At 37.7% G+C, this 13381-nt stretch overlaps 1 protein-coding gene across 6 annotated transcripts in view; it reads left to right on the top strand.

The window, feature by feature from the left end:
• Positions 1 to 13381, top strand: part of USP49 (ubiquitin specific peptidase 49) — a 92606-nt gene that overhangs the window by 30601 nt on the left and 48624 nt on the right. For 5 of the 6 annotated variants that reach the window (XR_006818274.1, XM_046004468.1, XM_046004469.1 and 2 more), the window contains one exon: positions 5057 to 5130. The exons of the other annotated variant lie outside the window; for it this stretch is intronic. The gene's annotated coding sequence lies outside the window, so the exon portion shown is untranslated. The remainder of the gene's footprint in view (positions 1 to 5056; positions 5131 to 13381) is intronic. 6 annotated transcript variants of the gene reach the window in all.

Below are 13381 nucleotides of genomic sequence, written 5' to 3'. Positions count from 1 at the left end.
TTTAAATCATTTTATTTTTTGATAAGAAGAAATTCCCAGGGTGGCTAATATCTCATGCCCTTTAATCCCTATAAACTGTTAGTTAAGACCAGGATGTTATTTAACTAAAGATGCAGGTATCAAAAACATTTTAGGATTCTTTAGCTCCACAGGAAAGATGTGGAGCTTTCCTAGCATGCTCCCCCAAGCCCTTGGAAAGTTCAAATATCAATGTCTTTTCTCACTAGAATAAGGATCTAAAGTCTTTGCTATTTTTGGTAGCGGGGAAATAAGGGCTAACCCATGTGTAGCTCTTGTTAGTTTACAATGTGCTTACACATACATTTTCGTATTTGATCTGTGCAACACCCTCAGAAGGGAGTAGAAGTGAGAAGGTAGAGGTCCCAAGACAATAGTGAGTTGCCCAAGGTTACACTGCTAATAAGGGATAACCTGAGGCTTAAACCCAAGCTTTATGATCCTAAATCTAAGGCTCTTGCACTCTTCTGTGTTCTTATGCTCCTTATAAATAAACAGACCCATCTAATATCTTATTGCTAGATATGGAAGTCAATCAAAGCAGGTGGATTTCTAAAACTTTTTTAAAAAAGATTTTATCTCTTTGCAAGTGAGAGAACATGGGTGTGCATGCGTGCGAGAGAGAGCATGAATGGGGGAGGGGCAACGGGAGAGGGAGAAGCAGGCTTCCTGCTCAGCAGGGAGCTCAATGTGAGACTAGATCCCAGGACCCTGAGATCATGACCTGAGCCGAAGGCAGATGCTTAACTGACTGAGCCACCCAGGCACCCCTAAAACTTTTTTTTAAATTGTATTTATATTTATTTATTTGACAGAGAGAGAGAGCACATTGGTGAGCATGAGTCAAGGGAGGGAGAGAAAGAGGGAAAGAATCCCAAGCAGTTTCTGTGCTGAGCATGGAGCCCAGGACTTGGGGCTCAATCCTAGAACCCTGAGATCATGACCTGAGCTAAAACTGACAGTGCAACACTTCACTGACTGAGTCACACAGGCATTTAGGGAAAAAAATTCCGAATGTGGGGCTTCACCAACTTTTAGTCCAAGACTCTGGATCTCTTACATGTCATTGTGTTGGTCCCAATTTGTCTTCATTTTGGAAGGCTAAAACAATGTGAAGTGTTTCATTCTAAAACAAATACGTACATGTGGAGAGAAGAAAAAAAATTACAGTTAACAGTGATAAATGCCATGTGAAGTTTTTGGGTTCTGGGGGGTTTGCTTTTAAAAAAAAATTTTTTTTTTAAGATTTTATTTATTTGAGAGAGAGAGAGAGAGCACAAGCAGGGGGAGCAGTAGAGGGAGAGGGAGAAGCAGGCTCTCCACCGAGCAGGGAGCCTGATATGGGGCATGATCCCAGGATGCTGGGATCACGACCTGAACCAAAGGCAGATGCTTAGCCATTTGAGCCACCCAAACACCCCTGTTTTTTTTTTAAGGTTATTTATTTGAGAGAGAGTGCATGAGTGGGGGGAGAGGCAGAGGGAAAGGGAGAGACTCTTAAACAGACGCTGCACTGAGTGCGAAGCCCAGTGCAGGGCTCAATCTCACAACCCAGAGATCATGACCTGAGCCAAAATCAAGAGTCTGATGCTTAACCAGCTGACCCACCCAGGTGCCCCTGCCATGTGAAGTTTTCAATTAAAATACTTTGTAAATATTAGAAAGCATATTGCCCAAGAAGTACACTTTGAGATAAAGGTCAGTTTAAAAGAAGACGTCCTCTATCAATCATTCAATCAACAATACAAAGTCAATAGCTGGGGTGCCTGGGTGGCTCAGTTGGTTAAGCATATACCTTTGGCTCAGGTCATGATCTCAGGGTCCTGGGATCAAGCCCCACATTGGGCTCCCTGCTCAGTGGGGAGCTTGCTTCTCCTTCTCCCACTCCCCTGCATGTGTATGTGCTCTCTGTCTCTGTCAAATAAATATAGAAAATCTTAAAAAAAAATCAATAGGATACTAGAATGAATGAGAAGTACTCTGTTCTCAGGAAACTCATAGTTAGGCTAACATTCCATGTACACTGTGTAATAAAACTTTGTAAACCCATGGGCACATTTCTGTTTCGTGGCAAAAAAGCATTTTAATAAACAGCTTCTAAGAAATCAGTTCATTTGGCCAGTGAACTTAGATTTTACCACCTAAATTATCCTGAGCCACAGTCAGAGTGTGTAAATGCAATCCTAGCATGCTTTGTATTTCCCAGAAAATCATAAATCTGTTTTCCAGTTTCTGTATAGAGGTCCTAAATTTGAACTTAAACCATTAGGGCCATTAATTGGTAAAACCCATGGCAACTAATAACTTATAATCATAGATAAGTAAGGTCAGCAGACCTTGAACTTTTTTGTTCATGCTATCCATACTGTATTCTGAAATGTAAAATGTTACACGTTTCTTTTTACATTATTATTTACTCTGGGTATTATGTGCAAATTGTTGAGTTTCACATTTGAGTGGGCCTGGAGATCACAAAACTCTTCAGTGGCAGAACGAGGACTGAAACCCAGGTTTCTGATATCCCGCCTAGCTTTGTCTTTTCCTGCTGGAATTCCTAATATAACATCCAAGAAGCATTTAATCGTGATCTTCTTAAAATTTTACATGAAGTCTCTTTATTCAATGGTGGATGCATCTAAAATTTTTCCTTATTGTATGAGTTTACTCTGCCTTTGTATCTTGTAAGGCTTATTTTTACTTTGATTAGATATGACTGATCAGGAGCGCCTGGGTGGCTCAGTCAGTTAAGTGTCTGCCTTCAGCTCAGGTCAGGATCCCAGAGTCCTGGGATCAAGCCTTGTGTTGGGCGCTCCCTTCTCAGAGAGAGTCTGCTTCTCCTTCTCCCTCTACCCTCCCTCTGCTTGTGCTCTCTCTCATACTTGCTCACTCTCTCAAATAAATAAAATATTTTAAAAAATATAACTGATTATTCATAATTTAAAAAATTACTTATGACATGGACTTAAAAATGTTAATTTTTAGACTTTCTACCGAGTTACAGAGAAAGCATTGGTTTCTGAGCCGTTGGTTCTTCAGCAGTGACAATGAAAATATGTTTCCATTTCAAAACAAACACCGTTAGATGTAGCTTCCTGGCTTATCACACCTGCCTTTTCTGCTCTCAGGGCTGTCTTGAGGCACCTGAGAGGTAGGTGTAGAAGCACTTTGAAAATCATAAAGTGCCATAACAATATGTTGTATGCATGCATTCATGTGGGAATCTTCTGATTAATTGTATACTTGAGACGGTTTGTCAAACGACATTTTGCTGCAAGAGTTTATAGATTGGAATAGGCCAAATGCGTGACTGGGTCAAGGAAAACATTTAAATCCAGTAAGGCTTGCTGGTAGTAAAATCATAGAGCAGATGGGTGGTAGGAAATAAGGCTGGAGTGTTGTTGGTACCTTAGAATGTGAGTAGAAACAACGGATTTGGACATTTTCTTTGTTTAGTATCTAGCCTGTTTGTTCTTTCATCAGTATTTTTTGAGCACCTAATAAAGACTAGGCATAGTTTTAGACATCGCAGATGTTCACAATAAGTTAGACAAGGTACTGTTATCCCCCAGGAGTTTACAGGGGAAGATACTTATAGACAAGGTATAACATAGGGTAACAGATGTTTCTGTTTTGCAATGTACCACATAACTGACCTTGCCAAGAAAGGTATCATCTTGGTTAGATTTTTAAAAAATTTAAATGTATTAATATTCTCGTGATCAACTTTTTAAACTTTAAAAAATAATATTATGAAATATATACTTAAAATATTTTGAGATATGTAACACATAAATTGTATTTTTAAATGCATAAATTATCATTTATATATTGAATCTTAGTTATATTTAATATTCAGTTACATTTATTTTATATATATTTATATTTAGATAATCTTAATTACCTAAAATGAATCTTTTCTACTTGGTGAGCCATCTGAACATTCCCTATCTGGCTGCATTAATATTAGAGAGCTCTTCAAGGAAGGGAGGGCACAGCTGTCACTTTGATGTTTGGTGCTAGTATTTCTTCAGAGCAGAAACCTGACTTTGAATCCTAGCTCTGGCAGATAGTAACTGTGGAACTTATTTCTGGCTCAGTTTCAATGTCTGTGAAATGGAAATAAAGACAATACCTAACTCATCATTGTGAGAAGTGAATGAGTTAATACATATGAGAGTGCTTAGGTGAGTGTCTGGCATACATTTAAAACTGTATAAATGCCATCAGCAGCTATCATTGTCACTGTTACTGTTATTATTTGGCAGAATAATTTGAGGAAGCTTAAGAATGGATTTTTTCTCTCAAGCTTGAAAATTGCTCAAAACTAAAGGTAGAAAGATAAAAAGAAGGGAGCTAAACCTTTGTTGATCACCAGCTATGTGCATGGCAGTGACCTCATATTTACCTACATTTTCATTTAGTCCTTACACCAGTGCCCTGAAGTATATTAGAAAACAAGCTCAAATTAGGAAACTTGCATAAGGTCTTGTCCAAGTAAGTGGACAACACGATGATAACTGGTCTTTGCTATTCTGCATCCTGTACTCTTGCCTTGCATGACACCAGAAAACGTGAGAATTCAGCAAGTTTCACTAGGAGGTAAGCTTGAAATTTGCTTGTTAGGGACTTTATTTTTAATGACCATTTAAAGGATGTCATCAACATTTTTAGTTTCTTCCTAGTGTAGCAATTTGTTTTATGTATCTGTAATTCCACCCCTCCCGTTCAAAAATATATTGCAATAGTTTAAATGATGTCAGTGGAACCTAGATGGCACATATTTGGACACACAGAGTCTTAGTAATAGTTTTCAGAATTAAGCTGAATTATAATTTCCCAATTTTCAAGATCACTGTTGTAATTATTGAAGTCATTACTCCTGAAGTTAATAGCTATTCCATAGGGCTTTTAAGCCTGAATTCCATGTAGCTACATATCCTAGGTACTGATCCTTTTTTTGAATTTATAAATAAAATTCATGAAATTGCTCTTCTTTTGCTGTTTATTAGCCCAACCTTACGAATTGTTTCCCCTGTAGGTAATAGAGAAGAGGAAACCTAATCAATGGCTGTGGAATGATATGGAAGAAGATGGAAAAAACTTGTTTAATGGGTAAGAAATAAAACAATAATAAAAAGATTAATGAAAATTATTCTTAATAGTGTTATGTATGACCAGTCTGTAATAAGTGGCCAAGGTTGGTATACCATTAGGGTGAATGATCAGTCACTATATTTGTCTTATCCCCAGTCTGAACTTTCATCACCTGCTTCCTTCTTACCATTGTGAATTTCTCAGTACTATGAGTTAGCTTAAGCTAAGAGGGCACACAGCTGAAGATAAAAGTAGGATCTGGAGTTCAGCAACCATACTAAAATCCAGGTTTGGGGTAGGTTTCAAAGCTTATTGGTGATTGGATTCTCATTTTCCAAATCCTTCCAGCTGCTGTGATGTTAGGCTACTCTGATGATCCTGTTCATTTAGGCAAGTGCAGATTGTGCCAATGGAATGCCACAGAAAGCCTGATGGAACATGTGACTAAATTTATGAGATATGAAATGTTTTAATACTACAAGTCCATACATTCTTACTGTCAATAATTCAAACATTATAGAAAACCAAAACTCTCTCCCTAAAACTTAGCCCCCTCCCAGGGTGTAGAATGTATGATACATTTTCGTGCAACCTTCTTTTCCTAATGATTAAAAAGTTGGGTTTGGAAGCCAGACTGTTTTTGACTAGGCATCCATTAACTTAACATTTGGGCAACTAAATTTCTTTATGAACTTAATTCCTTGGTTATAAGTGGGGACAGTAAAATTCCTGTCTCATCGTGATGTTGAGGATTAATTGGATAATACATCTAAAAAACTTGGAAAAATGCCTGAAACATAGTGTTAAATAAATGTTAGCTGTAATTTTCCCATGTATTCTAGTTAGCATTTTTATGTGCCAGCCCTCCTCAGATGAATCTTTTTTTCTCATGTACCGTAGGAGTTAAACCATCTTGGATAAGGTTAACCCTGGTGGCAAGAATTTTTGAAATTTTCTTGCAAGTGTTCTTTTTGGTTTAAGTTTGATTCTCTCAGAGTATGCTGCTAGGCTGTGTATGAGAACAGAGTTCTACACCTTCAGCTCTTACTGCGTACTTCATGGTATATAAATGATGCTTACAAATATGCATGAGTAAAGACTATCTTCTGGCTGTGATAGTTTTACCTTGCCCATAGAAGTATCATGTTAAAGCAGGATGCACAGTTCTCTTGTTTCTAATAGGTATGTCAAATTTTTGTTAAGATTCCTTCAGTCTCGTTTGAAAGGCCAGTCTTTTAAAATTTTTTTTTCTTGTTTCACAGAATTGTAATAATTATGAAAATGTCTTTGATATCTTTTCCATGGCTTGTCAGTGCTTTCTTACCTGTTTTTAGGAAGGGAGGCCACTAAGACAGTCATCTCTTCTTAATATTTTCCCCCTTATTGTCCTGGGACTTTATAAGATTATTATGGAATATTCTCTGTTGTGAATATTTTATTTTATTTTATTTTAAAAAGATGTTATTTATTTATTTGATACAGAGAGAGATCACAAGTAGGCAGAGAGGCAGGCAGAGAGAGAGGGGGAAGCAGGCTCCCCGCTGAGCAGAGAGCCCAGTGTGGGGCTCGATCCCAGGATGCTGAGATCATGACCTGAGCCGAAGGCAGAGGCTTAACCCACTGAGCCACCCAGGTGCCCCTGTTGTGACTATTTTAGAAGACTAATATATATAAACAGAAGTTAACATTTACTGAATACTTCTTATGTGTCAGGCACTGCTTTAAGTGCTTTACTTACTCATTATCTCTTTTAATCCCATCATCTACTTATGAGGCAGATACAGTTATTATCTTCATTTTTAAAAGCTGAGGAAGCTAAGGCACAGATTAAGTAACTTGCCCAAAGTCACATTGCAAGTGGCAGTTCTCAGATTCAAACCTAGATCTCTGTTCCAGAGGCTGTAACTGCTGGCCTAGTTAGTAAACTCACATCAGGTTTGTTAAGGTGGGTGTAAATTTAAATAAGATGATAAAGCCAAATATTTCCTGAAAAAGCACCATAACTAATCTGATTTTATTGTCTGTGGGAAGGAAAATTTGAAATCATGTATCTTCTTAAGTATGGGAAAAATGATGATGTGAGATGATTATTCATAAATAATTGTTTGTCTCGGACCATCCTTAAATGAATACAGCTGTTCTGCTTCTTTATGAATCATTTTCAGTAGATAGAAAATCACTTGCACCTAGCTCAGGACCAGCATGTATGTGTTTAAAAGAGACTAGAATGAGTTGATTTGTAGATTGTCACTTAGCTGCTATTTGTAGAAACGGGCTCTCAGAAAGATTGAACTGTGCAGCAGTTCAGAACTGATTAGTGATTGGAAATTGTTCTTTTGTCCTGTTAAATAATATTTGAATGACAGCAGAAAGTTATGCAAGGAAAGAAAGGCAGGAGAAAGGTGACTTACGGGTCTTATAATTAGAATGCCACTTAGAAGTAATGGTCTAAAAAGTTAATGTGCATTAACAATCGACACTTGTCTAGGAACTGGAAGGAGTTATAGTGCATGGTTTTTGTTCTGGGCTCTCTTGTCAGAGAGAAGCATTGGCTTTTTTTTCCCTTCATGTAGCCATTCATTCCCCTCTGAAATATGGTAAAGTACAAAGTGTAGGCAACATTTAAAGTAACAACAACAGTGATAAAATGTTTTGGCTTTCTTTAAAGTGTGGCCACACGTGGCCGGCGATGTTTTCCTCTCTCCTCTCCATCTTTTTAAATTCCCATTTCCTGTCTGAGAATCCCTTCTAAGCGTTGATCAAAATTATTTTTTTTAATTATTATTTTAGCATGCATCTCTTTTACAAGTGTCTTAAAGAGTGGCTCATTGACCCCTGAGACTCTTTCAGGAGTCAAAACTGTGTTCATAACAATACTAAAAGATTACTTGCTTACGGGGTATGTAGCGGAGTTTTCCAAAGGCTACATGATGTGTAACCAAGTGAATACAGAAAAGGCTAGGAGAATCTAGCTGTCTTCCTTAATCCAGACATTGAAAAGATCTTCAGAAATGTGAAGTAAGACCACTCCTCTAGATTTGCAATGAGAAGCACTAAGGTTTGTTTCTATGTTAGAATGTAACAGTGGGGGTACCTGGGTGTCTCAGTTGGTTAATCAGCTGCCTTTTTGGTTCAGGACATGATCCCAGGGTCCTGGGATCAAGCCCCACTTTGGGCTTCCTCCTCAGCGGGGAGCCTCTTTCTCCTCTCTCTGCTGCTCCTATTGCTTGTGCTCTCTCACTCACTCTCTCTGTCAAATAAATAAATAAAATCTTTAAAAAAAAGAATGTAACAGTGACCCCAATCTAGGCCAGAGAGTCATGGTGCTCCTGTCTAGTGATTGAGTGGATTGTGACTGGTCACAGGCAGTGCCCACCACACAGCACCTCCATGTACATTCTACAGACATCCTGATAGACTGAGGCTATGTCTCCTGGTCTAGAGAGGTGGAACTTTTGCTCCTTTTTCATAATTGTGCTAGAGGGTCTATTCCAGATTATAAGGAGCTGTGGAAATCTAGAGAAAGGAGAGCTTGACTTTAAGTACGAACACCATACAACCTTGACAGTGACCCCACTGATATGTGCCATATTTGGAGTTTTCCTTGTATTGGTTGCTCCCAACTTGGGGAGGACCAAAGGGACCTTTCAGGACAGCCTTTTATTTGACTGTATTAATTGAGCATCTCCTATGTTCCAGCTATGTTCTAGGGGCTGGAAATTAGTCAGTGCACAAAAGAAAAACAAAAAAACCTCTGTCCTCATGGGGCTTCCATTCCAGCTTTGGAGTCCTTTGCTGTAGTCCCAGCTCCCTCTTCAGGGGACTCTGAGTGGGTGATGGCTGCTGTGGTGCTCACACCTCTGTGTCTTGAGCACTGACTGGTATTGTTAAGTGGCTAGCTGCTGAGGATAGAGTGGAAACTGCTTGACATTTTGTGGTTTTTTTTATTATTATTTTTTTAAGAAGTACCAAATGGTTGGGAATTTTCAAACCATACGTGGAACAATAAAGGTAGCCTATCTAGTCACCCTTATTGTGGCTATTTTGATCTTGTTTTGTTTTCAAGTTAGTGCCACTTTTGTCAAGAAATTTAACTTAAAATAATTAAATACCAACTAATGTTAAATTTATTCTAATTGTTTTTAATTATTTGAAGAAAAATGTTCATACATGTGTGAGATTTTCCTTGCCTGGTGAGTTCCTCCCAAGACCCTGTAATTTGTTTAATAGACTTTTATACAGAAAGAGATTACTTGGCTTATTAGATTGAGTCACTTAATAATGACTTGAAGGTTAACTAATGTGGCCATCAGACTCTTGCTCACTGGCTGGATGTCTATCACATCACCAAATTCAGTCATTTCCAAATGCAGACGAGTGGGAATATCATTAGAATATTAATGAAAAAAGAAAGTGACATTCAAAATGTGAATGACCAACAATTGTCTCTAAAGATAATTTTAATTTTTAAGATACACTTATTAATAGAAGCTCTTTTTTTTTAAAATGGGGTGGCATTGTGACCCTCCCTTTATTGAAGGTGTTAAAGGAGCTTTTTATTTTATTTTTTAAAAAATATTTATTTATTTGACAGAGATTATAAGTAGGCAGAGAGGCAGGCAGAGAGAGGGGAGGAAGCAGGCTCCCTGCTGAGCAGAGAGCCTGATGTGGGGCTCGATCCTAGAATCTTGGGATCATGACCCGAGCCAAAGGCAGGCTTTAACCCACTGAGCCACCCAGGTCCCCTGGTGTGAATAACATTTAAACTTTAGTATTCCCTTGTCTGTTACACTTCCCATTCTTCTGTTTGCTTATTGATACCTCTCATGGTACTCATGTACTCATGTACTAGTCTTATCATCTCCCACTCTTTCCGTCCTCATGAATTTATGCTCTTTATTACCCTTTGCTGTGATTTTATTGGGATTTTGAGAGAAAAGGAGATAAAAGTGTATTCATTCTGCCATGTTTTACTGAGAACCTGTGTTCTAACATGTATTATCGAGTGCATGCAGCAAACCAGGAATTGTGTTAGACACTTGTCTTTTTTCTAATTCAAAAATCCCTTCAAATTCTATTGAGGTTAGAATATTCATTCACATTAGTGCTATTCACCTGTTACTTTTTGGGCATCTTCTATATGCTAGGCACTATCACAAAAAGCACTTCCTTCAATCATCACATTTACCCCAATGCATATAGGTAGTATACCTCATTTTAATGAATATAGAGACAAATTTAAAGTCACAGGCCCAGTAAAAAGTAATGTTGGGTTTGGGATAGGCTTTTAAAATAAATATTCTTTCTGTATATCAACTATCTATTGGATATTAGATAACCATTGTGGGTTTTTTTCCTTAAATGTAAGCTCTACACTCTGTGTGGGGCTTGAGCTCATGACCCCAAGATCAGGAGTCACATGCTCTATTGACTGAGCCAAGCAGATACCCAAACCATTATAGATTTTTAAGCAGGGGAACTCAGTATAGGATGAAAATGCTGTTTGTGTTTAATATAGTGATAATATTTAAAATACATAATAGATCTGGGGCGCCTGGGTGGCTCAGTGAGTTAGGCCTCTGCATTCAGCTTGGGTCATGGTCTCAGGGTCCTGGGATGGAGCCCTGTGTCAGGCTCTTTGCTTGGCGGGGAGCCTGCTTCCCGCCTCCCTCTGCCTTCCTCTCTGCTTGCTTGTGACCTCTCTGTCAAATAAATAAATAAAATCTTAAAAACAACAACAATAACATAATAGATCTAAAAAGATAGGAGGCATCAACTAGCACTTAAAGCAGTAATGAATGGCCTGCAGTGTTAAGGGCCTAGATTTGGAGGGGAGAGAGCAGTAGCAATGAAGAAGGTAATTAGGTTTAAGAAGCACGTGTGTGTGTGGGGGGGGTCATTTGAATCCATTCTCTTAAATGAGCTACTATAACAAAGAACTTAGCCCTGTGTCTGGTACTCTCATTTCTAAATATGAATTGGTAGGCTTTGGTAACCAACTTGACTGTGACATTAATAAGGAATTAGAGGGAATGTCAAGTTTTCAAGTCACGTGAATAGGAGTGCCATATCTAGGACTAAGGTAAGATGGGAAGAAGTACAAGGGGAAATAAGTAAACTTGAACAACATATGTGAATGTTATGGTTTTTTGGATATATGAACATTTGACATATCTTTTGTATTTCTTTCTCTGTTTCTTGGCATTTTCCTGAATGTCCTGTAATCATATTGTACACTATTACAGAAAGTTGACTTCATTCAGTCACATGATTTGTTGGTTGATAATAGTATATACCCATATTTTTTTTTAAAGATTTTTATTTATTTATTTGACAGAGAGAGAGATCACAAGTAGACAGAGAGGCAGGCAGAGAGAGAGAGAGGGGGAAGCAGGCTCCCTGCTGAGCAGAGAACCCAATGCGGGGCTTGATCCCAGGATCCTGAGATCATGACCTGAGCCGAAGTGAGAGGCTTAACCCACTGAGCCACCCAGGCACCCTATACCCTTATTTTTAAGCTAATATTTAATATTTTAAAATCTTAATTTGAGGGCCATTTTTTTTTTCCTTTTTGGAAGTAAGTACTCTGAATTCATTAGCACACAAAGTGTTTTTACAAGGCAATTCTAAAAGACCAGGAACCCTGTGTAAAAGACATGAATGGACAGTTCAGGTAAAGAGGAAAAAAAGATCAATCGTCACCATAATTAAAGACATACACACAAACAAAATATTATTTATTTTATTTTAATATTTTATTTACATAAAAATTATTTAAAGATGTGTCAATCCCGAGTACTGAGGGAACCCATATTCTCAAATACTACTGATGGGAGGTGAGGGAGAGAGTATAAATCAATGCAACCTTCTTGGAGGGGAGCTTGATGATATCTATCCAAAATTTAAATCCATATATCCCTTGACACAGCAATTTATCTTCTACAAATTATCTCATAGACACACTTGCATAAGTGTGTCGTGATAGATGCCAGAGAGTACCAATGGTGCATTGTTTGAAAATAGCATTTTTCTTCACTCGTAGAAGAGTTAGTTCAGTGAATTATGCAGTCCATATCATAGAATATGGTATATGGTCTTTAAAAAGAGTGAGATAAAGCCGTATGCATGGGAAAATGTCCAAGGCATGTTAAGTTTTTTTAAAAAAGATATGGAACAATATATATGATCAAGTTGGATTTATGTTAAAAATTATGTTTCTAAAAGCATAAAATATTTTTGGAAATATGCTCCAGAAGGATGCTCGGTTAACAGTAGTTACCTCTAGAAAGACAACTAGGGACAAAAAGCAGAGGGAGAGCTTTACTCTTGTAGTTTTATGTTCTGTGTGCTGTTAGTTTTATTTTTTAAGCATATAAAATTAATATGATAAAAGAGAACTCCACTGTCCTTTGCTAAACTTTTTTTTTTTTTTTTTAAATAAACTACTTCCAACATGGGGCTCAAACTCAATACCCCAAGATCGAGAGTCACCTGCTCCGCTTACTGAACCAGCCTGGTGCCCCTCCTTTGCTAACTTATAATGAACCCTGGGGCTCCTGGGTGGCTCAGTCAGTTGGGTGTCTGACTCTCGAGCTCAGCTCAGGTCTTGATCTCAGGATCATGGGTCTGGGCCCCGTGTTGGGCTCTGTGCTGGGCATAGAGCCTACTTAGAAACAAATAAACAACAACAAGAACAACAAAACTTAAAATGAACCTTGCTTTCCATAACTAAAAAAAATCATTATAGAAAATTTCAAACTTTATCTGTACCCCTTCCATCTTCCTTACAGTACTCCTGGATTCTTTTGAAACAAATCCTAGACATTATATTATCTCATCTATAAATAGTTTATTATGTGCCTCTAAAAGATAAGAATTATTTTTTATAAACATAACCATAGTAATTATCATGCATGTAAATATTGATAGTAATTCCTTAATATCACCAAATATGTTAGTCAATGTGCAGATCTCCCCAATTATTTCATTTTTTAAAATAGTTGGCTCATTTGAATCAGGATCCAAATAAAGTTCAAACATTGCAATTAGCTGATAGTATCTCTCTCTTTCCTCCTTCCACTCTTTTTCTTTGAAATTTCCTTGTCCTATTTGAAACATTTGTCCTGTAGGATTTCCTTCAGCCTGAATACTGGTGACTGTATCCTAGTGACAGTTAACCATTGTTAGATTGTTTACTACATTGACTGTAAATTAGTAGTAAAATCCAGAGACAAATTAGAGTCAGGTTCTGTTTCTGAGGAAGAAGCTC

Source organism: Meles meles, chromosome 5 (assembly GCF_922984935.1).
Source record: "Meles meles chromosome 5, mMelMel3.1 paternal haplotype, whole genome shotgun sequence".
Lineage (NCBI taxonomy): Eukaryota > Metazoa > Chordata > Mammalia > Carnivora > Mustelidae > Meles > Meles meles.
This window is presented reverse-complemented; position numbering and strand designations above follow the sequence as displayed.